This window comes from Lissotriton vulgaris, chromosome 2_1 (assembly GCF_964263255.1).
Source record: "Lissotriton vulgaris chromosome 2_1, aLisVul1.2, whole genome shotgun sequence".
Lineage (NCBI taxonomy): Eukaryota > Metazoa > Chordata > Amphibia > Caudata > Salamandridae > Lissotriton > Lissotriton vulgaris.
Genome location: NC_141687.1, coordinates 1,822,467,069 through 1,822,483,989, shown reverse-complemented (window position 1 = coordinate 1,822,483,989; position 16,921 = coordinate 1,822,467,069). Strand labels below are relative to the sequence as shown.

General features: G+C 46.1%; 1 protein-coding gene across 1 annotated transcript in view; it reads right to left on the bottom strand.

Annotated features, from left to right (window-relative positions):
- LOC147733335 (uncharacterized) overlaps window positions 1-16,921 on the bottom strand; it is a 496,040-nt gene that overhangs the window by 31,184 nt on the left and 447,935 nt on the right. The window lies entirely within an intron of this gene.

Here is a 16,921-nt window from a genome sequence, read left to right as displayed (position 1 = left end):
AAATGTGTTAAGCAGTCTTCCCCTGATGCTATAGATACTGAGAAGACCTCTGCAATTGAGTCTGTGAATATGAGGAATATGAGGAACTGTGATGGCTTCAACAGCAGTGAAGACGACACTGCAATGTTGCAAAATTGGGTTCTATTTGATCATCTTTCTATTTTCCCTCTCTGTGATTCCCTGACCTCAATGCGGTAGGGCCAGGGCCAGACTGGCAATTCCGGGCACCGGGCAATCCCCCGGTAGGCTGGATGGGGTGGGGGCCGGTTTCGTGACAGGGGGCCGGTTTTTTGAGAGGGGGCCGGTTTGGACCCTGGCGTGACCAAGCAGCAAACAAGCATACTGCAACTATTGCATAAAATGCAGCTGCTGCCTTGTGGTGCTGCACGCACTTGTCCATCCGTGTCCAGCACTGCAGAATATTATTTATTTAAAAATCCACTGGGTGGTCTGACCGTTGGCACCATGCGCGGCGTAGTATCCGCCTTCACGTCTGCGTGGGCGTGGCGCATCATTAACTCTTATGGTGGGGGCGTGGGTCTGGAGTCAGTGGTCAGAGGTTATCATGCGGAAGCGCATTGGGGTCACGCAATCGAAAGTGCGAGTGACTGCGACGTAGAGGAGGCCAGAGAGTGAGCGAGAGGCCCCACAATTATATTATTTGTAGCGTGCCTCGGCCCCCGGCTGTGTCTGCAGGCTGCCACCCAGCGTCCACAGGTGAGTGATTACCCTTATCATTTGCAGGCACTGGGACTGTCTAGGGGCGTCGTGTCGTGGCCGGGCCGGAATTAAAAGCAATTAAAGCCTGGTTAGCTTAGGCCCCGGCCCAGTTCCGCAACCGCAGCGTGGTTTTATTCAACGTGACCTTAAGTCAGAATGGGTGAGTGAGCAAAGGTCTGACAATGCGATGTATATTTTACTGTCTTTGTATGTGAAGAGCAATTGTGCCGTGTGGCCGCCACTCTAAGTTCTCTAGCGTGTTTGTGTGGTAGATGGCAGGCAATAATTAGCAATGGTGAATTTCGAGTCCAGTGCCACAAAAGCGAAGCAACGGTCTTACACGTATCGAGGGAGCACAGTAGGAGTATTTACAGGCCCATGTCACTCTGCCCAGTTGAATGCAAAATGCTTTCCATGCTGCAGCAATGATGGGGCTCAGTGTCCTGCTCAGGTACGGTCGCACCATATTGGCAACTCTTTTCAGAATGCCGATGGAGAACTATCTGATAATCAGCAGTCCAGATCACGGGTGCCTTGCTGCTCCAACCTCCACATGCGAGATAGGGTAGGTGTACTTATCAATGAAAGTTGCCATGGGCCGGTTAGTCGAGTTCTGCCACATCTAAGTAAAGTTCTAATGTTGGTCACAGACACACACACAGTAAGAGACTTTTCAGGACTTGGATATGTAGCGATGAGCTGCCCAGCGCTTTTTGAAATAATTACAGCGCCTGCTGTAGTGCCTCACTCAGTCTGAGACTTGCCTAATCAATGCCCGGAAGTGCTGCTCTCGAGTCAGCGAGTTTAGTACTGACTGTTGGGTGTTGATTCTGTACTATAAATTAAGCACCTGGGAGCTAAACGGTGTGCCCCTGGCTGCAGTGCCTGTGGGGCTGGGAAGGTAGCGGCGCACCGATTGTGACAGCTTCGGGTCATGATTTGATTTGGCCTGAAAGTAGTAACAGTTTTTAAATAACTACTCTACAGCGTCCGACCCACCTATCTCACTATGTGTGCCTCAGCCTTGCCCAGTGCCAGACCACGGAAGTGTGTGGAGTCAGCTGACTGTTGACTCCTAATTTTAATTACGCAATGCAGCTGAGAAGGCTCTCCATCTTCTCAGCTGCTGTGCGTAATTAAAATTACGAATTTTGCGTTGTTGAGGCCTCACATCACCAATCCTTTTTTTTTCTCTCCATTCCTTGTATTTTAGTTCTATATTTTACCTTGTGTAAATTCAGAACTAGAAGAACCAAAAAACAAACCTCAACTGGGTGAGCTATGCACAAATTAATGGAATTGAAAACCCTCTTTCAAATAGAAGAGGTGCAACATCTTTAGGTGCCATTCAAGCTTCCTTGCATAAAACAGCGGTATTATGAGCAGTAGGCGCACCAGCTTCCTTGAGGGAAGTATCACAATTTTGTAGCGTGCACTAATAATCCTTGAGCACACAAATAATCTTGAGCATGGGAGCAGCTCCATGTTGCTCTCTCTCACCTGAGTGCTTCTCTTCCTCTCTCCCACGCTCCGTGTTGTATGCTCCTTTGGATCCCACAGTATTCCTCTTCCTTGTGTGCTGCTTTTCCCCTCCCCATTTCATTCCTCCCAGAACTGCACCTCCAATTCCCCCACCACTCAGTCCTATGTTTTTTAATTATTTGTTTTTTTATGTTATACTTTACCGATTCCTTTTCTTAAAAAAAAAAGAGGCACTTGCGTCAATTTGGAAGCATGCATGGTCATGCACAAGGCGCTTGCATAATGACACATATATTACATCACATATGCGCTATCGCAACTTTTCTTTTCTCTTTGTTGCTGTATAGAGTACAGCATAATGGATTGGTAGAGCCAATAGTCCTCAAAGACAAGACCTATTGAATTTGATTGAACCCTAGACGGGGATCCTGGGGGCCCAGCGGGCAAAGCTGGCTGAGGTAGGAATAAAGTTGTTTTTCTGCCGCCCACCCTGCAATACTACTAAAGGCTGAGATGAGAATGTTGTTGGGGCCTCGCATCCTGTTTGGGCCGGGTCCCACGTGGGACAGAGAGGCACTGGAGTCCACACTGTGAAGGTCTGCATCTGCGCATCATTAATAGCCAGGGACCTGGGAGGAGTATGAGGGCTCACTCAAAAGCCTGACTATGGCAATCGGTTGTTAATTGGCTTTTCTGTCGATCCGTCAGGCAACACATCAATAAGTCCAACCAGGCTCAGGTAGCGCAGTCCTATGTCTTCCTGCCTCAGCCTGTGCTCCTGTCGAACCCAGGTGTATGTCTATTTTATGTGCACAGAACTTAATAAAGTACTGCCTCTGAAAAACGTGTTTAATATCATGGTTACACATTCGTTTAACAGGATGATCTGGTTACAAGGGCTCAAGTGCTCTTCAATTTCTGGTGCTTTGCAGTAGTTTTAAAACCTTGTAAGGGTTTCTTGTTGCTCAAATGGTTGTAATTTCTGATATTTATATGATTCCCTTGGCGTCTTTGCTTAATTGTGCTCACAAGAAAGTCACAAATGTCACACATAGCAATCTGAAACCTTGGCAGCTATGCATCTTCCCAGCCCCCATGATCCTCTATTTTCCGTCCAAGTAGTGATCATTACCATGTCGTCTACTTCATGGCCTGCAGCATGTGTTCGCTGGTCCAGAGCCCAACAGATCCACTCTTCATCAAATCCCGGGGGCTCCATTACTCTGCCATTCAAAGGCGAGCTGGCTAGATTTTATGGTTAGTGCGAGCCGGGGGGTCGGAGACTCCCTCGGATCAGGGATGTGCACTGTGATGTTTGCAGCACTTGTCTTTATCCAACATATACCCACAAATTGTATACCCACAAACCAACTATCATACTCCAACACGCAAAACCAAATAAACCCAAATGCAAAGAAATTGTCTAATACTTGGAAAGCAGCAATGCCACAAACCTTTAAATACATGAAACTTAAAAGTTAAGGCATTCCCTCATTGTGATATTTAAACAGTGGCCCTATCACGTAGCCTTCCCCCCAGAAAGACTGACCTCTGTGCACCCGTTACTGGTCGAGCTATTTTTAAGACCTAATTAGCAGCAACAAAGGAGGAATAATATAAATGTTGTGGAAGCCTCATCCAGTGGAAAAAATATGAAAAAGAAAGAATACTTCTCTTTCTGTGAAAATTGGAGCCAGGCCTATAGCTGGAGCGCGCTGACAGGCCGCCGCCTGCCCTGTAGGAGCCCGCCTCTGCCGACTGCCTTCTTGTCCTGTAGGAGGCCGCCTCTGCCTGTAACATGTACCCTGTAGGAGGTCACCTCTGCCTGTAACATGCCTGTGTAACGTGCACTGGCAATGCCTGGGAAATCTTGGCTCTATATGAAAATAGTTGAGCGCCGCAGAGGGAGTGCTGGGACTTGGAGCCCTTCGTCCCGCAGTTGTGAAGGTGGAGGTGCGGGCGGGAAAGCAGCAGAAACCCTCAGAATAAGAATAAGAATTTCCTTCCCTCTGGACTACGAGTTGAAAAAGTAAGCCTTACCAAGAGAACCATTGAGGATTCCGCATGTGGTGGCTGACCCAAGCCCGAAAAATGCAGCCATTCAGCATGGTACTGACCAGGAGCGGTTACAACATGCAGCTGTAGCCAGATGTCAGGTATACAGGTTACTGCCCGCCCAGGTCGACTATGAGGGTATTTTAATCTATTTCCACGTGCACCACATTTTTTCAAATATTCTGGTCCTGACGAGGCGCCAACGACCCTTAAGGCGACACAGGCGCGAAACATGTTGACCTATGTCTATACCCTGGCATAGTATGCCCTTGGGGCTAGATTTTATTTATTCAGCAACTTAGACTGCTTTGGGTATAATTTACAAACATTCGCTGCATGGTTACCCACTATGTACTTTACACAATATTTGCACGCACTTTCTATCACCCTCACATGACCCCTTACCCCGCACACCCACATGCACCATCGGGCAGTCCTAAAAAGATCTCCGATAAAGAGACCCTTCGGGGGGCCCATAGGGAATTGCAGCGCCGGCCCTACGAGGAGCAACTGCCCGATGATGAAGCATGACACCTCTCGAGGTGTGTGAGGGCAACAGAGGACACTAAATGTTTTCCCTGTTCACTGTGGGTCACTTTACCTAGGAATCCTGTTTCTCTTTCCTTCTTGGTTTTCAAATATGGGTGACTTTTTGCACCCGCATACATAGGTGACTTTTTGCACCTTGTATTAGGAACAGTGTCCCCTTTGTTGTAAGCAGTATTAAATTAGGAGCATGGACACTGGACCTGGTCAAGCTCCTTGGTCCCCCTCCTCTCTTTTTGTTAAGTCTATATGAAAATAGACATAGATTTGAGTGAGTCACGCGCATGCGGGTAACTGAAGGGACGGGTTGATATTTATTTCACATTTTATTCTTTATTTTAGGTTTTGTTTTTAAATAAAGGATTTGACCCAAGGGGCACGGACACTGAATATAGCAAGGGGAGGCCTAGAGGAATGGGTTATTATGGCACACAATTGGCGTTTCAACTGCACGGTCCTGTGACCTACTTTTTCAATGCACGGTCCTGTGACCTACTTTTTCAAGTCCCTGCCAGCCTTTTCAAAGTCCAGCCTCTACCACAACAAGCCTGACAGTCAGAGGAACTAGCCTAGCTGACTTGATTTTTATCCCACTGGGTAATATAGTTCCGCATTTAGTGTGTCCCATTTAAGTAGTGAGTCCGCCTTTCATCTGTATGAAGTCAACTGACTAACAGTGAGTTCGGAAATATTAACTCCATTTGTTGAAATGTGTTAAAATTATGCCATATTATGTTACCTAGGATTCCAATAGAACATAGTTATCACCAGTGGGGTATCATGGCTCTTAAACTCTCTGGATGTGGTAATTGTGTTTCAGAATCGGTTTCATCAATGGTTTTGCTTGAACAGTGTTTTTCTGTGTTGTAAACCGGAGACAATTTTGTTTATATTCTGTTTGGACCAGCATCAAAATGTGTGCAAATTTATTTGACCCGTGTTTTTTTTTCTTTGTGCAACTTCCTAGATTTTCTGTAATACTGCCTTATGGTGTTTGTTGATTTATCTGAGATTATTTTGCACCCACAGTCACTGTCTAGCACAACCATTTTAAAAGTCCTCTAGAACTGAAATGTCATTCAGTGCCCATGTTCGGTCTCAACTGGCACTCCCAGCTATGGAAGTGCAGTGTAATCCAGCTCCTACCTCCCCTCTCAAAACAACTGGAACGGAAATGTATTTAACTGCTTGCAATACTTGGCCTGTATCTATGTCTATTCTACCAGGACTGAGATGCAACTAAACTGCAAGTAACCTGCCAGAACGGCCCATGTTCTTTGGTCACACTCGCCCCCTCTCTCTCTCTTTCTCTCTCTCCCTCTCTTGCTCCCTCTCTCTCTCTCCCTCTCTCTCCCTCTCTATTCCTCTATTCCTCACTCTCACTCCATCACACACTCTTTTTATCCCTCTCAATCTCTCTATTCCTATCCCCCTCTCAGTCTCTCTCCCCTCTCTCTCCCTCCCACTCTCCCTCTATCCCCATATCTGTCAGTTCCTCTCTCACTCTCTATCCCTTTCTCTCTATCCTTTTCTCTCTCTATCCCTCTCTCTTTTCTATCCCTGCATTTCTCTCCCCCCTCTCTCTCCCTCTCTCTCCCCTCTCTATCTCTATTCTCTCCTGTCTCCCTCTGTCCCTCCCACTCTTTCTTTCTCTTGCTCCCTCTCTCTCACTTTCTTGCTCCCTCCCTCTCTCTCTATTTCTCTATTCCTCTCTCTCGCTCCCTCACACGCTGTCTATTTATCCCTCTCACTCTCTATATACATATCCCTCTCTCACTCTCTCCTCCTCTCTCTCCCTCCCTCTATCCCCCTCTCTGCCTCTCTATCCCCACATCTCTCTTGGTTCCTCTCTCACTCTCTATCCCTTTCTCTCTATCCTTTTCTCTCTCTATCCCTCTTTCTATCCCTCCCTCTCTCTCTTTTCTATCCCTGTATTTGTCACCACCTCTCTCTCCCTCTCCTCCCTTTCTCCACTCCCTCTATCTCTATCTCTATCTCTATTGTAGGAGAGTAGGGTCTGCTTCCTATGGTCACCCCCACTTTTTGCTCCACTGGTTTTCGACTTTAGTGTGGCTGTGGGCCTGCTAATCAGACCCGCAGCCCAGCTGTGCTCTCTCTAAATTGATACCATGGACTTTAGGTACATGCCACATTGGATAATGGGTCAACCTTGTCAGTCCCTGTACAGTGTACCCTAGGTACCCAGGGCATAGGTGCACCAAGGCCTACCAGGGGCTGCAGCATGTATTATGCCACCCCTGGCTGACCTTCCTAAATTGACAGAACTGGCTGATCACTCAGCTGGGGCAAGGTGGTGTAATCATCCTTTGCTTAGATATAGTGTACCTATATCTGACTTATATATAGACACATAGTAACCTGTAAGCCACTCCTATGGCAGGCCTTAACAATCCTGGAGGCAGAGTGCTTGGTTTTGTGTGAGAGGGTGCCCTAGCATGAGCTAAGCCCCTCTGCAGCTTGCGGAACCATGTCCTTATAGCTGTTCTAGGATATCGCCATACCATATACTCTTAAGTGCATTATAATCCTCGCGGTTATTGCTAACTTTGGTTTGGCTTTATCGAAACATGTCGTGTAAGGTGTCATACGCTTTGGAATACTACCCCCTCGCCAGTTCTGGCGACGGGGGTAGCATTCCACCCTTTTAGAGGGAGAAGACATGTTGTAACTACTGTACCTGGTTAAAGTTAACCAGAGCCTCAGCATCACAAAATGGATGCTGCTGCCACAGACACGAGTCTGACCTCCTGCAGCTGGGAGCCCTTCCAGCAAGGGAGGCCTGGACAATAGGTTTCCTGTCAGGGGAGGTGCTTGCACCTCCCCAGACAGCCATTAGTGTATTGGGGCAGGGTGGGTTGAATGAAATGAGACATGCATAGCCCGGTTCAAACCAGTTGCTGGGACACTTTCATGCTCGACATTTCATTTTTAGTGTTCTCTGTAGGAATGTCTGTGATATATGACTGGGTATCCTGGTGCTCTACAAGGTAATCCTTTACTATGCTTTAAACGTTAATACAATCTAATATGTAATGAGAAATGTGTTGAAAAATGCTTTGTTTGGAGAAGTGTGGCTCAGGGGTTAGAGGCGGCAGACCCGGAAGCTGAGATCGGCCCTGGACCAGGGTTCAATTCCCCGCCTCGGCGGGTCTTGGGCTAAAAAAAAAATTCCACGGACTAGATAATTCTCGCTCTGGTGTCTTCTGGACTCACGGGTTCACACTCTGCGACTCTGGGCAATAGCTTGCCTAATCTCCACAACGGCCCCTCGCGGCGGGATGCCTGGCTTTCACCTTGTGGATACCCTGCCGGGGTTATCTCACAGGGGAATACCAGGACAGGTTCCCTAAGCAAGCGCCGGGAAACCCACTACGGGTAGCTGTGCGCTATATAAGCTCAAATACATTTACATTTGTTTTGGCCTGTCTCCCAAATTTTCGTGGGGGGAGAAGTTCAACTCCCCAAACTCCCCCTAGCAGTGGTTGCTCACTGCGCTTGCTCGCTACCCACTGTGTGGGGGCTGGTCTCACTGTGTTCTCTCTGATTCACTACTTGTGTCTATTTTTGGTGCTTTCTGAAAGAATGTCCTATGGGTACATATGACTGGGTGGGTAACCTGATGTTCTTTAAGGTCATCATCTACTATTTTCTGTGCTTTGAAAGTTGATACAGTTTGAATATGTAATCAAAAATGTTCTGTAAAATTCACCATTTTGGTCTGTCGGTTTCCAAAATTTTCTTGTGGGGAGAACCCCCCCAAACCCACCTTGTGGTGGTCGGGCTCGCTCGCTGCGCGCCATACTGGGGCTGGTCTGGGAAAATTTGCCAGGGCTGCTTTCAGTTCCCAGTCCGAACCTGGGAAGGGCACAAGGTATTTAGGATCTTGAGGTTTGCGGGATGATGGAGGAAGAGCTGAGGGAGTTTAAAGGGCTTCGAGTCATGGTGTTGCGCTAATTGGTAATAAAATGTGTTACACTTCATCTGTGTAGGTGTAGTCTTGTAACAAGGTCCTGCTTCCCTCTTGCCGGTTCCCACTTCTCATATTGCCTTTCTGTCCCCCACCTGTTTCTCACACCTGGCTAGTTCCTGTAGTGTCCTGCTTCTGACCGGTCTACTGGAAAGTCATGTGGCTGCTTGATTATTTGTCCCTCATTTCAAGAAACGTGCATGCTAAGCATGACTGAATGACATGAAACTAATACTGCCTTCTTATTTTGGTACCTCAAAGGACTATTGCACATGAACAGCCAGATATTTAATAACGAGCCAGTGTCCATGAAATGGGTTAGACCTGGAATCTGGGCTTCTCGAGCATCAAGGTTGCTGTGGCTAGGATGCCGGCTAACTTCCATTGGGAAGAAAATCGCCTGTCAAGGTTTGGAGTGGGTACTGAGTAGGATCTATGGCTGGCTTTTCTAGTTCTGGTCTTTTCAGTTAAGTTTTGCTTAGGTTCTCCTTTACTTATATGGAACTTTCCCTGCTGCTGCTGGAAAGAGGCTTTATGGCGAGTGAGGAGCTGGATTCCCCAGTAAAGTCAGTTTCTGGTATGCAGGTGGTTAACTGGGGGACCATCTGCATGCAGTTTCAGATAGTGGTACCCCAATAAAAGCGGCCCCATTAGCTAAAAAAAATGGGCCACATACTGCAAATTGAGGCTGTTTTCCACAAGTAAAAACAGACTGTATAGGTGTTTTGAAAGGCATGCATTTGTAGTTGCTGGAGGCGATTTTTGTCGTATTAGGTGGGAAATTACCAGACCCTAAAAAGGCCCACTGGTGGAGTGATTCCTTTGTCTCCATTGTCCCATTTTCCTTCTTCTCTGTGCACCCTTGCTCTGTTGTCTCCTATTCCATAATCTAAATGATGACTTAACACATGGTTGTTTATTATGACAGTTTTAGGTAAGCTTTTGGGTGCTTAATATTCGTTGTAAGACTTTCAGATGAACAGCATAACGTTTGTCAGATGGCCTTGGTTTGCCCGAGGATTCAGGGCTTGATGATGAGTTCTGCTTTCGTGGAGAGCTGAGGCTGTCACCAAAGTGTGGATGTGCTGCTTCTGCTATGCCAGGTAAAAATAGTGTCTTGATGGGTGAAGGGCCTTTTAGGGCCAAGCGATAGGGCTGGTTTGGGTGCAGTTACTCATACTTGTGTATTAGCACCAGGGTTAGTGTATGGGTCAGTTTATGGATGTACCAAGCATGGTCTCTTGCAGTGTGAGTGCTGGGTGTTTGATTATCCGGAAACCTATTTGCTCCTAGTGTTTCCCTGGGACTATCTTGTAGTGGGTTGTAACAGTTTGCTAGCCCAGCTGAAGTACTGCAGGGAGAGACACAGACGCAGAGGTGCATATATAAGTCGCTCTGGTGTTAGAAGTTGTATTGGTGATTTGGAGAGTAGTTAGTACCAAAATCGTTGGAGCCCAAATCTCTGGTCTTCAGTTTAGGGCTCAAGGCATTCAGAGAAGTATCTGACCTTATGAGGTCAGTTACCAGCAAGAATCACAATCCCTGAATCTCTTGTCAGACAGCAAGGTCAATCCCGCTTTCTCCCCATGTAGGTTAACCCACTTCCTGTAAAGAACTCAGAACAGTGGAGATAACCTAATGGAAAGAAAAAGAGAGGTATGGGAGTGAGTGAGAGAGAGAGAGAGTGAAATATATCTGCAGGCTGGATGTTTGAAGGTGCAGACAGGATTCTCAGAGAGAAGGGATAATTCAGTATAACAGTAGAAAGGTACCAGAGTACAGCGTATCTGGTGAAGTGCAGAGCAGCACTGTAATTAGCCCCAAAGTAAATCTGGAACACCGCCTAAGTGCTGAAGTAGGGAAGAGCTCCAGGACGCCGTAAAGCTGTATAGTGCTGGATACACAAAATGGAGACCGAAGCAGAAGTTCAATACACTGGTTAAACAAGAAGGACACAGAGAATCTGGGTAAGGGAAGCATTGGGTCACCGAGGGAACGGACAAGGGAAAAAACAAAGGTGAGGCATTGAGGTACAGATGCAAACTTGTATGAAAACTGAGGGAGTCAAAACCACCAATGTTGCAAGACAATGGTCTATGGGTCAGAAAACATTATAGGGCTATGCCTCAGCTATTCTGGAAGTCAAATACTAGCGCTGTAGTGGATAGGGGAGTGTGTCTTGGACCCAACTCAGGAAGTCTCTGTCCTTCATGATTGTAGCTTCCATTGCCCCGGATGATGTTTCCTAACTCTCTTGTGGGAGACCTGACAGCTGTGCCCAACTTTGGATATGAGGGGAATGGATAAAGTGATCCACACTGGTCCAGCTGTTCTTAATCTGATGGGCCAGAGGTCTAAGATTTGTCCACCTTCTCAAAGAGGGGTACAACCAATGGGAGGCCCTAACGTAACTATTGAACTTCTGGTGTCATCTGTGACCCCGAGGGTTACAGAGGCCGAATCTCAGTGGGAGAATTTGTGACTAACTTCTGTCCATCAAGAGTGGGACAAAAGAAAGAGTGCCATGTACTTCTTGGTCCAGCCCTTGTCAGGATGAGACTGCAACTCAAAGGAGGGCCTAGGTTCTACTCACTGATGGAATACCTCCCTCCTCTAACAATAACTGGAGCAAATTAAGACTAAGGGGCATATTTACAAGATAATGTCAGTCTGTTGCTGAAAACCATCTTGCTGCACAGAGCTGGGTCATTAGTAAGGTACAGGGATGATTCGCATTTACAACAATACGATGCATCCCTGTGCTTTCCTCTGTGCTGGGGCACAATAGGCTGCCTAGCGCCAATGCAGGCACCTGTGCACCATGGTACAAGAGTGCCTGCGTTGCAGGGATGATTGTTTTTGTGCAGGAAGGTGTGCCTTCCTGCACAAAAACAATCATTGATGGCGTTTTTCTCCTATGTGTGCTGCATTTTGCAGCACACGTAAAAAGAGAAAAAAAACAAGGATAAATAAAAGTATTTCTCCTTGTTGCGCCACTTTTACGCCTCCCCTGAGGAGGTGTTGGAATCTGACACATTTCCAGGTTTATAAAATCTTGTAAATGTGGGAATGCTTCAGAATCCAAGGGTGTTGCGTGGGAACACCCACAGCAACACCCATCGAATGCCCCTTTTACGCAGAGTAATGTGCGAAAGTGGGCCATATTTACAAGCTGATGAAAAGCCAAGCAGGGTTGCTTTGCAAGGCATTGTAAATATGGGCCAGCACACTGCACCAACGGAGCGCCAAAAAAAGTGATGCTGTGGTAGCGCAAGGGCCTTGTAAATATGCCTCTACATTTCCCTAACACACAGATGGTAAAACAACCATGCTTGAATTCTCTATGCCACAAGTCAGAAGAACTGACCTAGAAAGAGAGACTTACTCTATCCCATGGTGTAGTAGTAGGTTTCTGTGAGAAATCGGGGTTCAGGCAGGGAGGGGTACTCAATGGAGTCTCCGGTGTAGATCAGAGTGAGGCTCCTAGAGGGTTTTTAGCTCTTGGACACTTCATGACCTTGCTTTGAACTTTGCCACTGGATCCAGCTGAAGTAAACTGTCTGGAGCTTGGTGCAACTTCAGGGTAACTCAGTGCCACTCACACCACATGGATATTGCCAGTGAGGGCAACCACCATATAGAAAGTGAGTGTCCCTAAAAAGGGTGGCTCACTGTTACATTGACAGTAAAGATGTTCAGTGCATCTGATTTCTCAACCCTTGTATTCTTGATGAGGTCTCTTATTGATGATGAAAGCCAATGTCTCCTGTGGCTTAGGTTTACATTTATCCTACGGACAAGCCACATAGCTCCAGATTGACCAGTATGTATGTTAGCGCATAGAGAAGCACCAGATGGCTACTACCAGAGCGCATGGTATGTGGATCAGCTGCTGCAAACTGATTAAAATCTGGAACAAAAGTGGCTCCATGTCTCTGAGTAGGAAGTTTCTGAATGCTAGAGGGGATTGCAAATCCAATAAATATGTGAAAAAAGGGAACTGACTAACATACACAAAGAAATGGGGGCACTGCAAGACATAAATCACCACTTGTTGCTGCAGGAATGGCATGTGACCCACCAGTCTCCATCTCCCTCGACAGTGCCAAACAGAGCCAAGACAGCGCTTGATGCTGACAGCGAAGAGGGCAAAGGGATATGGATCTGAGAAAAGGTCAAGAGAGGGCGTTGAGTTGTGTTCACAGAGCTCGTCCTGTCAAATGGAGTCTCTCTTGGGCATTGTAAGTCTCTCACAAGTGACTGCATTAAACATAACAGAAAACGACTTTTACTCTCTGCTCTTACAATAACATGCAGTTTTTCATTTACATGGTTGCATACGATTGGTAACATTTTACAGAATCTGATAAAAAAAATTTGAAGGATCACTTTAGCAACAGGTGCACTAAAGCAAACAGTCAAGATACTAATGTCACACCAGCTTTAATCATCAAATGCGGGTCTTGTCCTGTTCCTATGTCCTATACAGAGCTGATAAGGCTCGCAACCGGAGTCACAAAAAAGAAACAAGGTTCACTTTTAGTTACAACTTTTTTCAGGCCAGGGAACATGTGGCAACAAGTTCAACTGGAAACACATCAAGATGTATAATGAGAACGCTCCTCTCGATTTGACAACGCCTAGTAGCACTTCAATGAGTAACAACGGGTTAGATGACACACAGCCACATCTCACCAAAAGGGAACCTAAAAGGCAGAGGAACGCCAGGAATAAGATTCAGTCGCCCTTAAATCAGGGTCAGCTCACTGTTTCCAATAATTACAAAAAGTCCAGCTTTATTCCAAATCCTGCACTGATAAAGGAAATCTAGCGGGGGCAATGGACGATTAGGCAGTAGAGGATGTAACAACACTGCCACCATCTGTAGTAATGGAGAGCCTTTGCTCTGCATTTCAGAATGTTGATCTATTAAATCATGATAATACTGTGAAACTGCTTCAGCATGCCCCAAACCTGTTCCACTTCTCTCGCACTTGTTCAACCACTGGAAAATGTTCCAAGTTATAAAGCTCCAAGAAACACTGGGGCGTATTTACAAGCCCCATTTGCCACTTTTTTGGACGCTCCAGTGATGTAGTGCAATTTCCTATCTTGACAAGGTGGTGCTAAGCCACTTAATGTGGCTTAATGTCCCCTTGTAAATATGCCCCTTTCTGCCGCAATGCTCTGCGACAAAGGAGTGTGCTATGGGTGTCACAGTGGGCTTTCCAGATTTACAAGGCTGAGGCAGCGCTAAAAACGTATGCCAGGGAATACGTGATCTTAGAAGGGCGATACGAGTCTGCAGCACTCCTAGAAAGAGCAAATTGCTATTATTGATTGTTTATGTGCAGAAAGGTGTCCCTTTCTGCACATAAACAATGGCCCCTGCAGTGCATGCACCCTTGTAACATGGCAGACGGGTGCCTGCACAGGTGCTAGGCAGCTTTTTTTGCACCAGCGCTAGGGGAAAAACTGGGGTGCGCCATATTCTTGTGAATACGGCGCATCCATACGTTTAACAACAAATCAGAGGGCCACATTGGCAAATTTGGCATAGCTGCGCGCTCTGACATTTTTTTGTAAATATACCCCATGGTCTATGAACTCCTTGACATTACTGGGCTTTACTGACTTCATTAGCCCGGTGATCAAGTCAACAAAAATAGGCACTTGAAAGTGGGGACTTGCGACTCATATAACTGCGACTTAATAGGTGGAAAGTGCAGTTGTGCACCAAGAGGACCCAGGGCTCTTGATGGTTCAACTGGATAACTCGTCAACTGAACAGTCTTCTTCCTTAATATTAATGAACATGTGTATACACCATGACACAAAAGCTAAAAGAGACCTTTCATATAAGCTAATATCCGTAATTATCAATCTGAAAAAGTGACGGATTCCAAATGAAATCTTGGTGTCTGGGGTTTCAACATGAATTTGTTTCTAGCATTTGAACCTGATGAGCAGATCCTGGATAAGAATTTTACTTGGAGCATCCTGCTCTTGATGTTCCAGCAATCAAAGTGTTGTGACAGGTTAGGGGAGTGCTTCATAACGGAGGATGAGTAGGTGGGGCCAAGGGTGTTAAACGGAAGACTTTCAGGTCCATCATGGATACATTATACTTCAAGAACAAACTCTCTCTTCGATTACACTATTGTTTTCTTCTCACTTTTTAGATACAATAAGATCTTTTAATATTGAGCAGTGAAAGGAAAGCAACCATTTGCCACAGAAAATAGAGCGGGTGGCTACTCCACTTCTACGTTTGTATGCAAAAAATGTTCTAGGCTCAACTTACAATCAAAAACAAGCATTTACAATGCAATAGGTCTCGCCTTCGAAAAAGTTAGAGCTATTTGCATTGCAAATGACAAACTTTTTATTCATGGGTTGGCTTTGAAAACAGATAAATAAATGGCATTGTCATTTACAATGCCAATAGCTTAATCTCTCTCAAATGAGAGACCTATTGCATTTGCACACACCCACACACACAGCCACAGAGACACACACAGAGCCACACACACAGAGCCACACACACACACACACACAGAGCCAAACACACACACAGAGCCACACATACAGAGAGCCACACACACACACAGAGCCACACACAGACACACACACACTGCCACACACACATACACAGAGCCACACACACACACAGAGCCAAACACACACATAGCCACACACACACAGAGCCACACACACACACATACAGAGCCACACACACACACAGAGCCACATACACACACAGAGCCAGACACACACACACAGAGCCACACACACACACACACAGAGCCACACACAGAGCCAGCAGTCATTTCAGCAGTACATGGCGCCACCTGGTGGCTGTGCAAAGCACTGCAGGGACTGATCGCAAACCGTAGTTTAACAGTAAATAGGGTTTATTAATACTGTGCAAAACTCTCACTCTCCTCATGCCCATCGGCAGGGCCCACGTTGTGGAATTGTTCTGGGTAATATCGCAAGGTTCTGAGTTGAGCTGTGCAGCTTATAAAGTGGGAAACGCCACTTGACAGCAAGGCCAAGTTCACGCCACCACCACGTATGATATTACGGTGACACCTGACCACTGTCGAATAAGCACTTACTTCCTCGAGGAGAGACCTCCAGAATCGAAAACACCTTTAGTCCAGGAACACTACGTAGGATTATTACCAGCGTGTAAATATAAGAGAGTCAAGAAAACAACACTGAACCAACAAGGATTGATTTTTGTGGCTCTCTGCTTCCACATAGCCTGCAGTGATCATATTAACCAACATAACGTAAAATAATGAAGTTCCCACTAATAGGAATTCACTTGCATTTTTTTTCATGTGAGGGGGCGTGTGGAAGGCTAACAAAATAGTTTCAGAATATTTTGTTCTTTGTAATCAAATATTTGAGCCTGCCCCACGATCACTGACCCAGGCCCCTTTGCACGGAGGATCAACGTTATAGTAGTTTCTTCACTACACCTCGACAGTCGATTAAAATGTAGAACACTACAAGGCAAAACATTATCGTGCTCAGATTAGGTATTCTTTCAGGAGCCTAACAATCTCTGGAAACCTCAGATGCAAATCACATTCCTAAAATTTCTACTAAACTGCCACATGCAGAAATTTGTGCGCTCGATTTGGAATATGAGATAAATGTTCGTTGCCTACAGCGACACTGCGAGTAAGTAATACTCTCGCTCTCGAATGAGACGCAGCATTTCACACCCCGATCTTGCTACAGTTCCACCCCAAACTGTGCCGTCTTACCAGTAGACAACATTTATTTTCACCGGCATGGCTACAGGACAGTATCACCGACTACAGATCGGACGGACGAAGCTCCACTTCCAGCAGTGACACAATTCCTTACGTGAAAAACTTTGCGCATGCTCCGTCCAGGTATTTAAAAGGACATGCCTGTCCGCCCATTCAACAAAAATGAAAGAAATAGAAAAAACATCTATTTCTTTCATTTTGGTATACTCGCGGCACCCGCGCTTTACTTGTAACATTTTAAAAGTAAAGCGCGGGTGCCGCGATTATACTAAAATGAAAGAAATTTCTCTTTTAGAGCCGTCCCACTTGGACAGGCTTGGCCTGACTTCCTGCTGGAGTA